The 15,387-nt window shown below is 46.9% G+C and overlaps 1 protein-coding gene across 6 annotated transcripts in view; it reads right to left on the bottom strand.

Annotated features, from left to right (window-relative positions):
- The window catches only part of Pdzd2 (PDZ domain containing 2), a 366,700-nt gene extending 363,261 nt beyond the window's left edge, over positions 1-3,439 (bottom strand). For 5 of the 6 annotated variants that reach the window (XM_005078018.4, XM_040757639.1, XM_040757637.1 and 2 more), the window contains exon 1: positions 3,142-3,438. The gene's annotated coding sequence lies outside the window, so the exon portion shown is untranslated. Of the gene's footprint in view, positions 1-3,141 lie in introns of all 6 variants that reach the window. The other variant, XM_040757638.1, reaches the window with a different exon arrangement.
- Positions 3,440-15,387: the final 11,948 nt, after the last annotated feature.

Consider the following 15,387-nt stretch of genomic DNA (forward strand, 5'->3'; position numbering starts at 1 on the left):
GAGTTTAGAGACCCCAGAGTGCAATTATCCTGGGGCAGTTCCCCTGGACTTTTTTGTCTAGCCTCAGGTCACTGGACCAGGTCTCATGTGGGCCAAGTAGTATATAATAAGTTCCTAGGGCAGTGGTTCTCAACCTTACTAACTTTTGATACAGTTCATGTTGTGGTGACCTCCAACCATAAAATTATTTCATTGCTATTTAATAACTATAATTTGCTACTCTTATAAATCGTGATGCAAATATCTGATATGCAGGATATCTGATATCCCACCCCTGTGAGGGTTGCAGCCCACAGGTTAAAAACCACTGTCCCAGAGAAAGGAGGCAGCCTGATGAGCAGGTCCTCGGGCTCTGCAGGGAGTAGGCAGTAAAAAGCACCAAGGTCTCCTGGAGGAATGGTGGAACAGCCACAGAGGAAGCCTGGGAACTGGATCTTGATGAAGAAGAGGCTTATCAGGACCACAGACAAAAGATAGTTCAGAATTCACCACCCAAGGAAAACAGCTTCACAAGGCAAAGACAACAGCTATTAAGGAAGACTACTCCTTGACTCATATGTGAGTGTGTCTGTCTGTCCTGTGTCTATGTGTTTGTCATGTGTGTCTATCTGTTGTGTGTGTGTGTCTATGTGTCTGTTGTGTGTGTCTGTGTGTATGTATCTGTTGAGTGTCTGTATGTCTGGCGTGTGTGTGTGTGTGTGTGTGTGTGTGTGTGTGTGTGTGTGTGTGTGTGTGTGGTTTGAACTGTTTATCCCCTAGGTCCCCAGAGCCTTGACACGTTTTACAAGATATAGTGAGAACAGGAAGGCCGGGAGCTGGCTGGGTGGTTCGGTTGGTAAAGGTACTTGCTATGCAAGCCTGTCTTCCTGAGCTTAGAGCCTGGAACCCATGGTGAAAGGAGAGAATGGTCTCCACAAAATTGTCACCTCACTTCTACCATGAGCGATGTCACACCCTCACAGACACTCACCCACTCGTGCCTACACTCACTCACACGCACACATACACACATACACAAAGTCTGGAAGGATTCTGCGGATTGCTGGCTTGTCTGATGGTAAAAACCCAAACTCCCTAATTTAGCTCACCTACTTGCGCTTAGAACCTGCAGGCGGCCTTTGTTTCTGCTTGCTAATCCTATCCATGCCCACACTCCAACCCCACAGTGGGTGCCTCTTCTCCACAAGCTCCCATCACCAGCGCAGGACTTGACTGCCCCCCCCCGCCATCTCACTAAAAGGACCTTTTCATCAGACATGTCACCACTTCTCCTCTCTCCCTATCTCAGTTCTTTCTGCTAGAGACTGCCCAAAGCATATACCTGCTGCTCACGACAGCTCCTTGCTCAAAACCCCAAACATTTCCCAGTTGTCTGCAAAACTAGATGCCTGTGGGTCGAAGCTCAGCCTCTTCTGCCATGGAAGAAGCTGAGACAGGATCAACCTGTTGGCACACACCTCCTCGCCTGGGTGGGCCTCCACAAAGCCTTCAGATCCCCACTGTGAAGGGGGCCTTTCTCTCCTACGGAACCCTAAGATGTTCATTTGGAACACACTTGAATCACTCGTTTAATTATCCCTTCAATCCTTCACCCACTAAACATAGGGAACTTACACAGGCCGGAAGGGCACTGGCTGTCATCATCACTGTCCAGAGACTTCTCCTGCTACACCAAGTGAGTCACAGCAGGGACAGAGAGCCTCTTTCCTCTACACACACATCCCCTGGAAGCGCTAGGCCCAGCAAACCACAGGTGCTCCAAAATGATAGCAATGATTGGAGGAATTACCCTACGTCTCCTTAAATAGTAAACTGGCATAAGAGTATCCCAAATCAATTTCAACAATAGATTCAAAAAGCACGATTCAATATTTTTTCCAGGCACTTATTAACTATGTCAAGGGGATGCATTTATACACTTCACATCGTTCTGATTCCTCTCCTAACACCTACCCCCTGCTACTCCTACCCTGGTGTAACACGCCACACAAGCTCACACCATGGTGTGGCTTTTATAGTAGCAGCAGTTCCTGGCTCATCCTAATAGGAGAAGAAATTCATGTAGCCTGAACCACCACCCACAGCCAGAGGTGTGCTCTGAGACATTTCATTCCGCCTTCACAAACGGCCCTCCCACACCGCACCTGCCAGCCTGTGCCTACTTGGCTCCCACAGGCCAGAAAAGGCTGACCCAGGAGAAACAGTGAGGACCTAAAGCCCAAGCCAGGGATGAGTGTGAGAGGACACCCCCTCCCCAGAAGGTGCCCTGAGGATCCAGGGGTATGTCTGCAACAGGAGCTCACTTTCTTCGGCCACTCAGCAACCACTTACCTGTTTGGGAGTTTCATGGTCATGGTGTCTTGTCAAGCAAAACACATGGAAGAGACAAGCTCCAGCTCAGGCCTCTGACAATGCCCAACCTCTGGCATGCCCCGCTGCCTGGGTGTCTGTCTTCCCAGTGCCTGCCACCAGCACATGCCAGATCTGCTGTGACTCCAGGGTTCTTATCAAGAACTATGCACAGGGCAGGCTGCTGAGGGCAGGCTTCTGGCAAACTTCTGTCCGCGGTCCTAGATCCTTCCCTCCGCCGCTCAATTCACTTCATGGTGGAGGAAATACTTTCCCTACCGGGACATCCCCCATCTCACTGGCAGAAGCTATTATCGCCCCAAAGATGTCCTTGCTCTCCAAGCCTACTCTTTCTCTCTCCACTTAGTGGGCCAGGGGTTAGCAAGAAGATGAAGCGCCGGGAGGGCGGTGCTGAAGACAGTAACTGACTAGGGTAGAGGGATCAGCCAGCACACTGGGATCAGGGCTCGTGGCCGGTTTCAGGCGTCCCAACAGTGCGCCTCTGGTTATCCCACTGCTTCCGTTCCTCTCCGCCCAACCCTCACCTCCACTGTGCCCGCTTACCTCCCACCAGATGCAAGTTTGCGCCACCTAATGTGGGGACCCACTTGGGTGCCCTCACTCAGCCCTTTGCTTGGACTGGGATTCCAGCACCCGATTGTCAATGAACTTTCTCTGGCGCGCACCGTCTTGGGGTTACCTAGCTCCGCTCCCCCGTGAGTCCACCCCAACCCCCTCCCCCGCGGTGCCCCCCTCTCCCGTCGTCGCGGCCGCAGTGCCTCATCGCTTCACCTGCTTGTGGATCGGAGGAGGCTCGAGCCGCTCCTGGCGCGTCCAGATTCAGGCGCCGCCCGGCGGTGCCCGCGTCGCTACCGCCGCCCCTGACACACCAGTGCCGTCGCCGCGCCCGCAGGGAGCTGCCGCGCCGCAGGGGTTCGCCGGTTGCGGCGATTCCGAGCGTCTTGCGATCCGCCCGGCGCATGCAGGGCGCCCGCAGCAGCTGCCTCGCCGCGTCCCGCCGCCAGCACGCACTGGCACTGGGAGCGAGCTCCTCGCTGCGCAGCGCGGGGGATGCTCCGAGCCTCCAGGATGGGCGGGGATTCCTTGCCACTGCTGGAGTCGAGGGGCGGGAACTACCTTCCCGGAGTGACAGGCCCAGGGGGCGGGGATTCCCCCAAGGAATGACAAGGTGGGCGGGGATTCCCCCGAGCAAGCCCCTGGGTGGGCAGGGCGGCTCTCCCAGGGAACCAGCAGTCCTGCTGCGCCCGCTTCCTGGGGATCCTGGGAGGAACCGATCCAGGGAGACTGCGGCTCAGAATTGCCATGCAGGCAGGGTTTGGGGCGCCATCTAGATGGAAGAATGAGAGCTAGGAGGCTTGAACTTGTTTTTGAATAGCACTTAACGTAGCGCCGAGAAAAATGCCAACTGTCTTATCAGAATGAGTGGGGAGGCCAGGGCAGACCCGAGAAGAGCCAACCATCCATCCCAAGCTCCCCTGGCCTCTGGTCCTTAGGATACCAAACTTAATATAGCATTGGTATGAACATTCCTCCGGAGAGAGAGCCTCTTTGCGCTTTAAGAACCTCAGAGCTGTTAATCCTTCAATTAAAGCCGCTAGAGGAAATTCCATGGGCCCCAGGATGGAGGGTTTGGACATTGAGAGCGCTAGCCAGGGGCTCCTGCTGAGTGGACCTCAAGAGCTAGGGCCAACAGCCCTTTGCCTTCTTCCAGGTCACTGGGGGAACCGGGGCTTCCGGCTTTTAGGATGCTCCATCCCATAGATTTTCAGGAAGCCTTCAAATATTTTTGGTTCTCTTTTTTTGTCATCCTTGTCATTCTGCCCACCACAGGGAGAGGACGATAAGCGCATAATAGGGAGACTGCACAGCTCTGCAAATTAAGCTCTCTTGAGAGGAAAAAGCTGGTCTTTTTCAAGTGCTGGCAGATAAGAGTAAAAACATACGAAAAATTACAAACCTCGGGATCATGAGTTGTTGAATAATGCTTTTGACATTTTTCTGCAGAGCAGTAATTGGAAATCTTTGCTTTGAGGGAGATGGGGGTAGGGTGGAGCATGCCTGGGCTCTAGATTTGTCCAACAAGGCATTAAGCTTTGGACTCTTGGAAGAGCAGATAGGTGTATATCACCGGCAGACCCCACAGAGCTTTCCCTCAGCATCAGAGACCAGAGGAGTCCCAAGGCATTTCTAGGTAGTGTTTTAAGCAGGGGTTGGGGTGAAGATGTTCTTGGATTCAGCTCTTCTTCTGCTATTATAATTCCCAAGCGACAGAGATTGATTTCTGTACAGATCCAGGCCTCGTGTATTACAAACTGCACAGTTTTTGGCACCTGGAGTGTCTTTTCCCGCCTATAAATAGAGAAAACACTTACCATGCAGAACGGAGTAAGGAACAGCAATAAGTTGTTCTGTGTAGCACTTAGGAGGTGTTCCATGAAACAGGCACCGTTGCTTAGAAAGGTGTCATTAGGATGCCACTAAAAATCCTTCCACAATTATGCAGTGCTATCTGCTTGCTCAGTGATCCCAGGCTCATCTGCCACCCCTCCTCCCATCTCAGGAGCCATGAAGAGGCCACCTGTGTCTTCCATGCCTCTGTACCCAGCACCTGGCACAACCCTGCTACCCTCAGCACTCAACTGAAATTGCAAATGGCCATCGCGCCAAATGTTCTCACTGTTCTTACCAAACCTTTCAGCCCAGCGCTATGCTCAACCCGAACATTCTGTTTCTTTTGTCAGAACATCATTTTCACTCTCCAGGGTCTGCTGGCATCCTGGATTTGAATATTATGTCTTCCTGGAGAGCTTCTCATCGAATGGCACCAGCATCAGGTGCCCTCTTCCTCATTAATTGCTGCAAAGGTACCTGGCTCATACTGATACTAGAGCCCTTCTTGGGTGCGCTAAATTGTGGTGCTGGTAATGTTTGTCTCATGTATTTCTAGCTCTTGGAAGTTAGAAAACAAAAAACCAAACCAAACAGAACCTATGGTGTTTCCAAAGTGGAGTGAAACTTTAGAAACCTGATAGTCAGCCACTCAAAAAGTATTCCCAAAATAGAATAAGTTCTTAGGGTGCAGGGGAGATGACCCAGTGGGTTAAGGGCTTCTTACCCTGCAATCATGATGATCTGTGTTTGAATCTCCCAAGTCCAAGAAAAGTCAGACATGATAGTACATCTTTAATTCCAGTTGTACCTTCGAGGATATAAGAAGCAGATGGGGAGGGTGCATCCTAGCATACCGAACAGCATAAACAACAATAACAACCAAAGAGAGACGGGTTGTAGACAAGATGGAAAGTGCAAACTAACACCCTAACTTGTCTTCTGACCTACATGTGCATACAATGACACGTTTACACACACATACACAAATGCACGAAGATAAGTGAGTTATTAAATATATGCATATGTTGTATGTGATTCATACTACACATAAATATATGTAACTGAGTGTGTGATGTAACTATTGTGTGATGTTTTACTCTTTTGGCTCTGGGGGTGCACCGCCCCAGCTCCCAGATAAACCACACATGGAGCCTTGTTCTTAGTTATCATTGCCCAACCTCAGCTGGGCTTGTTTCTAGCCAGCTTTTCTTATTTAAATTAATGGGTCTACCTTTTCCCTCTGGGATTTTCTTTCTTCTGCATGTCTTGCTTTCCTTCCTACTCCATGGGTGGCTGGCCCCTGACATCCTCCTTCCCTTGTTCTCTTGTTGTTGTTCCTCCTCCTCCTGTCTCCTTCTATTTATCCTCTCTGACTGTCAGCCCACCTATCCTTTTTCCTGCCTTACTATTGGCCATTCAGCTCTTTATTAGGACCATCAGGTGTTTCAGACATGCAAAGAATCACAGCTTCACAGGAGTTAAACGCATGTGGTGTAAACCAAAGTCACACACCTTACAAATCCATTCCCCACCAGAATGCTTTTGTTATCTGCCTCACTCAGACATGGTCCCACTGACCTGCTTAAGATGCTTCTGTTTACAATCAGGTTTCAACTGCTGTTTTTTCACGTATGTTTTCATGAGTTCTTGATCGTCAATCAAATAAATGTGAGGAAATTTTGTTCTGCCCTTGCAGTCTTGTTGATTTGAAGGCTGGCAACGGGAGTCATTTACTTTCCAGTGTTTGAAGACCAAAATGTAAATCCTTTCTGCCCTCTTGTCAAATATTTAGTCACAGATTAGTACATCTATCCAGGTTGCCACTTTAATTTATTGTTCAACACATGCTTGGTGTGAAGCAGGAAGTAGGGAGTAGAAAAACTGAGACTTAAGAGGAAGGAAAGGGGCGCTGGATAGTTCTATGTCAGCTTGGCACAAGCTACATTCGGCTGAAAGGAGGGAACCCCAATTTATAAAATGCCTTCATCAGATCAGGCTGGAAGGGGTGTTCCTAATTAGTGATTAATGTGGTGGGTGATTCCATCCATGGGCTGGTGGTCCTGGGTTCTGTAAGAAAGAAAGCTAAGCAAGTCATGGGAAGCAAACCCTCCTCTGTAGTCTGCATTAGCTCCTGCCTCTAGGTTCCTGTCCTGACTTCCTTCATTGATGGACTACAGGGTGGAAGTGAAAGCCAAATAACCCTTGTCCTCCCCAAGTTGCTTTGGTCGTGGTGTTTTGTCATAGCAACAGTAGCCTTAACTAAGACAGAAGGTTAAATTAGTGAACAGAGAACAAAATATATTGTCTCAGTTATATATATTGGTGAGAGATTAGAGAATGCTGTGTCCTTTAGGTGCAGTCCTCACACTGCGCTGATATGAGGTTCACCTCTGAGCTTCCTTCTTATGAAGCGGAATCTACCCACCAGATCACTCCCCACATCTCTACAAGAAGCATCGAAAGCTTCAACACTCTGTTGCTCCCAAGTTCATTTCCACGGAGGACAAGGAACCTTAGTCAGCAGCTTGCTGAGTTCCCTCTCTGCTCTCTGGCTCTGAGGGTTCATTTTATCCACAAGCTTGACTCTAGCTTCCTGTCTACTGAGCTAATTGCCTCCCTTTCTTTCTTCTGTAAGTTGCTGTCCCCTAAAGCCCCATTTCATGACTGCAAAACCAGAACCAGACATCCCCTGGCTAAGGAAGGTTTTAAAGAGAAAAGTAACTGCTGGATCCCAAAACAAATGTTTAAAGATTTCCTAAGAGAGGACAATTCTATTCCTCAGGCTCCTCACCCCCTGAGATCACCATGCTTTGGGTTTGTGGAAGCTGGTGTTGGGGTAGGGGGAGCATGCGTCTTTCATCCTTAACCCAGAGCCCAGTTACTGCTATTTGTGTGAACCACAATGCAGGCTGAGAGACACTCTGTAGTGAGTAGCTACCAGACAAGGCTTACACTCCAACACCTGATCCCAGTAGTGATAGATTTTAGTTTAAACTTTGATGGAAATTTTGTAATGTGTTTTGGTCTCAGGCTGAATCTTTTATTGCCCAGCATAGAAAGTAGACCTACAGCTGATGAGTGCTGTTTGAAAGAGATGTCCTGGGAAAGATTTAAGTACTTTCTTTCTTGCTTATAATGAGAATGATGCTCCGTGAGAGGCATGAGCCTGGACAGATGTGCTTTGTCTTTGCAGAGCTGTCTAATAGTTCCACGTATGCAGATGTTTTGACTTTCTCCTGGGTGGGCTCGCTGTAACAAAACACACTTTGAGTTATTAAGACAGCCAAGCCAATCTATTGTTTTATTACTTTGATTCTCAGCTCTCCATTCATAATAAGAAAACATTGATTACTGAACTAATTTTTTTCGTACATTTTAGCAGGAAAAATCAATTCTATACTAGCAAGTACAATTCACGTATTATTTATTATATTCACAATATTCATCGATGACTCAATTTTTTTTTGTAAAAGGACTCAAGAATGCAGTGCAGATCCAGGAGATCCTGTTCTGTTTTTCAAAACAAAAATCTCACATAGCAGAGGCTAACCTTGAATTCCTCATCTTCCTGCTTCTACCTCTTGAATAGCGGACCTGCAGGTATGTACCACACAGCCAGTTCCTAGGAGTTCTAGAGTTCAAATCCAGGACCTCCCATTCATGCTAGGAAGGCACTTTGAGTTACTCTGCCAGCACAGTCCAGTAGGTTCCTGTGGATGACAACCACATTTGGCTTGCTTCTGAGCTTACTTGACCCTCAAGATTAGGGCATCAACAACACTGCTCTACTAAAACTGGAGGAAAGGAGAGAAGGGAGGTTCAGTTTTGCCTAGTATGACCTGTCCTTAGCAATCAGCATCTCTAAAAGAAGGGATCCTAATAGTCACACAGGCATGCACAGGTTTTTTGGGGGGAGGTGGGAGCAGTTTGGGATTTTGTTTTGTTTTCTTATCCTTTGTCTTCATTTTATAAACCAGAGATGGGACTTGGCAGTGAGCGAGTCTTCTCTGGGCTTGAGGCTTCTTTGTACTAGTTGTAGTCTCCAAGACTTGGGGCAATTCCGTTAAATCACTGTGTATCCAGACATGTGACTCCTTAGGTAAGCTGCTTGCTTGCTACGTCTTTGGTTTTGTGCACAGCACATCATCAATCCTGTCCGGGCCCCCTGCTACTCATCCTTGCTCTGTTCTACACAGCTTAGGGAAAAGGCGTCGCTTTTAAGGCAGCCGCACGCTATTTTTACTTCTAAGTAGCTTCACTGAATCATCTGAAAAAGGCAATTATAGAAAGAAACATATCACTCATGTGTGCTGTTCCCTTTCTTTTAAATATATTTCTTTACTCCTTATCCTTTTTCCCAATCTTAGCATCTGTCTTTACTGGTACTCAGAATGTGAAGACAGAGACGACAAGTCATCTGGGAAAACAACAGAGAGCAAGCCCCGTGTGCTGAGACCAATCGCAGCACATAACCTGGGGTTGAGTTTCTCTAAAATGATGACGCTGTTACTTGCCACTAAAGGTCTCATTAGGATCTGAGGTCCCTGAAGAGAACAGAGATACGGTAGCACGTTGAAAGAAATGAAATTTCCGTTCAAATGAGAAGCATGTGGGAACAATAGGCACTGGGGTGCCCGTTTCCGTTTGTCACCGCCTATGTATGGATAAGGTGCCTTATGTTCTGCCTCAGTAGTGAAGGACATCACCAGGAACACTTGGTAAGTCATTGTCTGCATCCTCTCCACATGGTGTTTCAATTAGTGGGATATTAAAAATGCATTTTGCATCTTTGCTGTCTGCAAGGACATCATCAGTCAATGAAACCCTGAGAAACTAGAACCTTGGATGAAATACTAAGGTGAACTTGGAAGGGTTACACATAGTAAAAAACAAAGACCAGCTGTTCATCAGAGTAATCTTCTACTTAGCTGCTTCTTGACAGAGCCCAGATAATCATGGTCTTGGCTGGATTTTATTTAACTCAAACCATTCATCTCATTCTGGCTAATAGGAGAACACACAAATTCTTTAATATTAAAATTCTCATGACTCCAGGGAAATCTTTTCCTTCTCTTTATTATGATGTGCTTATCAATAAAGCAAGTAACTTAAACTATCTTTATTTTTATTGTTTTTTTTTCTTTTAAACAAAAATCTCACTAGGTCCTAAGACTGTGTGTGGCTCTGACAGGCCTTACCCTTCTCCCCATTCCCTCTGCCTTGCTAAAAACTGTTAGATCACATTCCTAAAGCTAGCCACCAAGGTCAATTCCCATATTTGGCCCCTCCCTCCTGCTGAGGCTTAACACCAACACCCAGCTACCACAAGCCCCCATTGGTTCACCTAAATAACATGCCCAATTAAAATTAAACACCTCATCCTAACACAAGGTCTCCCCCTTTATAAACTGGCATTTGCCTATGTGCCACATCTGTCTCCTCTGTATCCAGAGGCAGTCCTTTGTCCCTCCAGGACAAATATTCCTGACCCTTTTCCTTGTCCCTTTGCCCTTCTTCCTCACCCTCTGTCTCCTTTACAGCAGCGTCCTAGCCCATTCTAACACCATCCTCCCCTTTTGCTCTTCTTAACAATGACACCCATAAGGTCATTTGATGCTGTTCTTCTGCCTGAGTCAGAGACTCAGAAAGCAGTGTTTGGGAGTGATTTGTGCCTAATCCGGGTCCAGGAGAAAACCCCCATTGTTTTGGGATCCCTGTCACCTTGCTTTGGTTACTTTTTTGTTGCGATGACAAAATATCTGACCAAAGAAACTTCAAGAAGAGAGTGTTTATTTGGGCTTACAAGTAAAGGGTACAGTCCATCTTGGCACAGAAAGCCTGGCAGCAAGAGCATGGGGCAGGCGGCCCCATTAAAAGCAGGGGACGGATCCAGATGGGGGCTCCTGCTCAGCTCCCTTTCTCCTTTCTATTCAGTTTGGAACCCCAGCCTAGGGAATGGTGTCCCATGCTTTCAGGATGGGTCTTGCCTTCTAAAATCCTTCTAGAAACACCTTCATAGACAGACCCCCACGTGTGTGTTTCCATGGTGATTCTAAATCTCGTCAAATTGATAATGAAGATTAATCATCACAGACCTCAAATTTGTGATGAGTTGTCCATCTCTGTCTCCCTAGTGGTGAGATGACGCACCACATAAGGTTTAGACTATCTTTAAATAAATAGCTGGCTGTTGTGGTTTGAATGATTAGATCACATGGAATAAAGTGGGAAGAAGCCAAAGACTGAATGCTAATGGCTGTCACAGTCCTAGAAGTTGCTACTCAGACGGCTGAGGGGGAAGGCATAGCAGCATCTTACTCAGCTGTGAGCAGTGTGCAGTGCTACAGTGAAAGGCAGGGCTTATGGGCGCAACAGTGGCACAAATGTCCTGGAAGTAACCAACCACTTTTTTACTGGATTTAAGGCCCACCAGAAGGAGGAAGCAAATGCACGGTACTGAAAAATATCTGCTTAAAAACCCATGATTAGGGAGAGCTCATGGGCTCCCGGGGTGAACCTGCTATTCCTATCATTCTGTTAAGTGGATATAGTATAATTCTAACCTCTCTACCTATACAGACTAGTTAGTACAGCCCTCCTCAGAGATGTTACTTTTAGCAGTGGATGGTGGTTAATGCAGAAACTCACAATTGTTAAAAGTACAGAGAATGTGTCACTGTGGTACTCAACCCCAAATGGGACATCTATATCACACACACACACACACACACACACACACACACACACACACACACACACCTAAGGCTCAGTGACCATTTCAAAAGAGGGATGGAAAGATTGTAACAGCCAAGGGTTGATGATGACCAGATCGAAAAGTATCATCTGAACATGATAGAACTTCTGCATTCATGGATGTACAGTGCACAGGATCAGGCCAGTCGGCATTCCAGCACGGAGTAGGAAGAGGCTCACGAGCCCCCATACCTCCTGAGTAGCAATGAACAGTTGATGGTTTGGGGGTGAGGGGAAGTCAGTTGCAAGGACATGGCTCCAAATGACTACAGTCCAGTTGGTGGCCCCACACCCAGGAGTTAATCAGAAGTTCAAATTGGAAATGATTGATTAAGAAAAAAAAGAGGACATGAAGTTGGGGAGTAGGGATATGGGCAGCTAGAAGGAGTTACAGAGAGTAATGAGAGAATACATATGATCAAAATATGTTGTATGAAATTCTCAAAGAATTAATAAACAAACTTTAAAAAAGAATGAAAGTCAAACAGGTGTTAAGCAAAACAATCCCAAAATTCTAGTGCCCAAGGGGAACCTCCTTTATTTTTAAAGATTTGTTTATTTTTATTTTAATGGGTGCATATGAACATGTGAATGCTTATACATATGTATATATACCATGTGTGTATCTGGTGCTCATCAACTCCAGAACAGGGAACTGAATCCCTTGGAATTGGAATTATGGACAGTTGTGAGCTACCTAATGTTGGTGAACCTAAGTCCTCTAGGAAGAGCAGAAAGCATTCTTAAAGTGCTGAGCTATCTCTCTGGCCTTCCGAAAGGAGATCTCTTCAGTGTGCTTTTCTCTCTCTCTTGCTCACCTTCTCTCTCCCTCCAGATAGACAGACAGACAGACAGACAGACAGACAGACAGACAGACAGACAGATAGAACCCTCTCTATCTGACCTCAAACTCTCAGGTTCCTGCCTCAGCCTCCAGAGCACTGTGAAGCTGGATCTTGGAAACCTGACTGGGGCAATGAAGAAAGGACAGACAGGTACAGAAAACTTGTATCAGGTGGGCCGTGTGCTCTAGTGGAGATGCAGCAGCAGTTGGGAAACTCATCAGGCTTAATACACACTGCAGGTGGAGGGGGATGGGTTTATTGTGTACAGCTAATAGAGGAGAAGGCTGTCTCAGCTAATCTCAGTAAGAGGTAGAGACAGTCTACCTCTTATGGGGAGCAGTCTCAGGCTGTAAACATTCTGGAGGAGGAAGCTGCAGTCCACACTTACTGAATAAATACCCTGTCAACATCCACACACAGGTTTTGTTCTTTCCCTGAGCCTGACCTGGGGAAGGCTTAGCCATTCCCGTTGGTGTAAGGCATTGACCTGGTCATGCTCTTGTCAACAGGACACATTCACTCATGACTTCACCCAGGTCCCACACTGGGGACCAGCATCAAGAACTAAGGTCATTCACGTTCCCTTCCACAGATGGGTAGATGCACACCTCTGCCCCGTGGCCTAGAGGAGAAGAAATAATCTCCAATGAGGGCAGCACACTTATAAATTAATTCCTTATGATAAATTCCAAATGCTCCTCAAAGAATGCTATTTTTCTTATTACAGTCTTCTGAAATCTCTGCCCTCAGTCAGAATGTCATACAGTTTATCAATATTGTATCTTCACCATGAAAAAAGGGTGATTTTTAGAGATCAAACAGTGTAAGAGATAGAGACGGTGAGATGTTAAGTGTTCCAGGTGTCTCCTTTTCTTCATCCCGGTTTTGACTCCAGTTCTCCTACAGAGCCATAGAACGCAGAAGCCTGAACGCCGAAGGCTGAGAGGCTCGGACACCAAGAAGCCAGAAGCTCAATGGTAGTAATTAATGGCCCAAACTGGGAACAAGTTTAGGATTTGTTAACAACTGAGTGGTGACCTTGGGGACCCTGGGTCCAGATGCAACACTTCAGCGGCTCTTACCTACACCCTGCCCCATTCCCTGCTGACTGACCCACACACATCCTGAGAGTCCAATTGTCAACACTTGGCAGACAGTCACCAGAGACTGCTCGCTCTGGCACGGTCATATCCGTGAGTTCTACTTTGTGCATATCAATTCAACTCTGTTGCTTGAGCACTCGGCAGCCTCCGGGAGGCATGAGGAATTCAAGTGCTCACACCTTGACTTTTCCATGAGCCCGTCCCCCTGCAAGCCATTTACCATGGACTTGCCACTGAGATGCCCCGTCTAGACCCTGCTCTGGTTTCCTCTTCTGTGTTCCCAAACCTCTGTGGCCACTAGCACTCCTATCCCCACAGCCAGCAGGTGTCCCGTGTCCTCGGCCACTCTTCCTAACATTCCTTTGCACTCCAGGCTTCCACTGACAACCCAGCCTCCCCGAAGCTGTCTCTAGTGGAAAAGTCTGTTTATTTGATCACAACACGTGTAACCTCATAGCTCACTGTCAGGAGCAGTGTGAGGAACTGTATGTCCTGTCACTTCTGCCACTTACTTATCTAAACACTCTTGTCCCTGGGTGGCAACTACCGGGAAAATTCCAACCAGCCACAAAAGCTACCCTGTCCTGAGTTTATACTGTCTGCTGGAATGCTCATGGGAAGAATATAGAAACCGTGGTATCTTAACTGGCTTGTAACACTGTCCAACATTTATTCCCATGGCCTAGCCACTCTACTATTCATTTACTATATTCTCTACCAAGATTAAATTCCTGATTTCTTTGTTTTATCTAAAAATAACCTTCCCTCTTAATTCTCCATGTTGACAGGACTTCCCTGAATCAGACCTACCTCCTCTTCCTCACGAAGGAGGCATCTCTTTACTTACAAACCCCTCAGGCTCCTCTGGCTCCATGACTCCAAACTGAATTCACGATCTCTTCTCTGAAAACTGCTCATTACTGGTCACCCCAGGTAACAGAACACAACTACCCCTGCTATCGAAACAAAATTTCTCAAAACCCCTGGCCTCTCAAATCTCAAAACCACGTCCTCTCCATTCTTCCCCAAGTATTTATAGCCTTGACCACTCTGTTCTAAATACTGGAAGTTGGCAAAGAAAATGTACTAGGCCATGGCTATGCGGCTTGCATTACAAGGGCAAAATTGAGCTGATTATTGGACATAACAGAAACATATGGCAGAAACATAAAGCTGAAAATATCTGGCCCTTGACAAGAAAGTTTAGTCCATTCAGCCCTGGGTCTTTACTACTGCAGGAATCTCCTCAGCGAGTCCTGCATCAAAGCTTCCCAGAACCATTCTCTACAGTACAACTGACCACCTTTTTTAAAAAGCTTCTCGGCCCTGTTAGAAGCTCTGAAAGCAGGAATCGTGTACCTAGTCCAACACTGGTAGCCCTCTCTCACTCTCATTTTTATGTCTTAGCTATTTGTCTATTGCTGTGATAAAACATCAAGATCAAGGCAATTTAGAAAAGAAAGTATAACCAGGTGGTGGTGGCACACACCTTTAATCCCAGCATTTGGGGGTGGGGGGGGCAGAGGCAGGCAGATGTCTGTGAGTTCAAGGCCAGCATGGTCTACAAAGTGAGTTCCAGGATAGGCTCCAAAGCTACATACAGACATCTTGTCTTGGGAGGGGGGGGGACGAGAAAAACAACCAAACAAACAAATAAAATAAAAAGAAAAGAAAAGAAAGTATTTAACTGGGTTTGTGGTTCCAGAGGGTTAGAGTCCAGAATGGCAGACTGAAGGCATGGTGTAGGAACAGCTGAGAGCTCACATCTTGAACCACAAACAGGAGGCATTGAAATGGAAATGGTGTTCAGTCTTTTGAAACCTCAAAGATGGCCCCCCCAGTGACACATCTCCTCCAAGGAAGCCACATAGACATTTCCACCAACTGGGGACTAAATTAAAAAATATGGGTCTATTGGGGGCCAC

This window comes from Mesocricetus auratus, unplaced genomic scaffold, assembly GCF_017639785.1.
Source record: "Mesocricetus auratus isolate SY011 unplaced genomic scaffold, BCM_Maur_2.0 Super-Scaffold_100015, whole genome shotgun sequence".
NCBI lineage: Eukaryota > Metazoa > Chordata > Mammalia > Rodentia > Cricetidae > Mesocricetus > Mesocricetus auratus.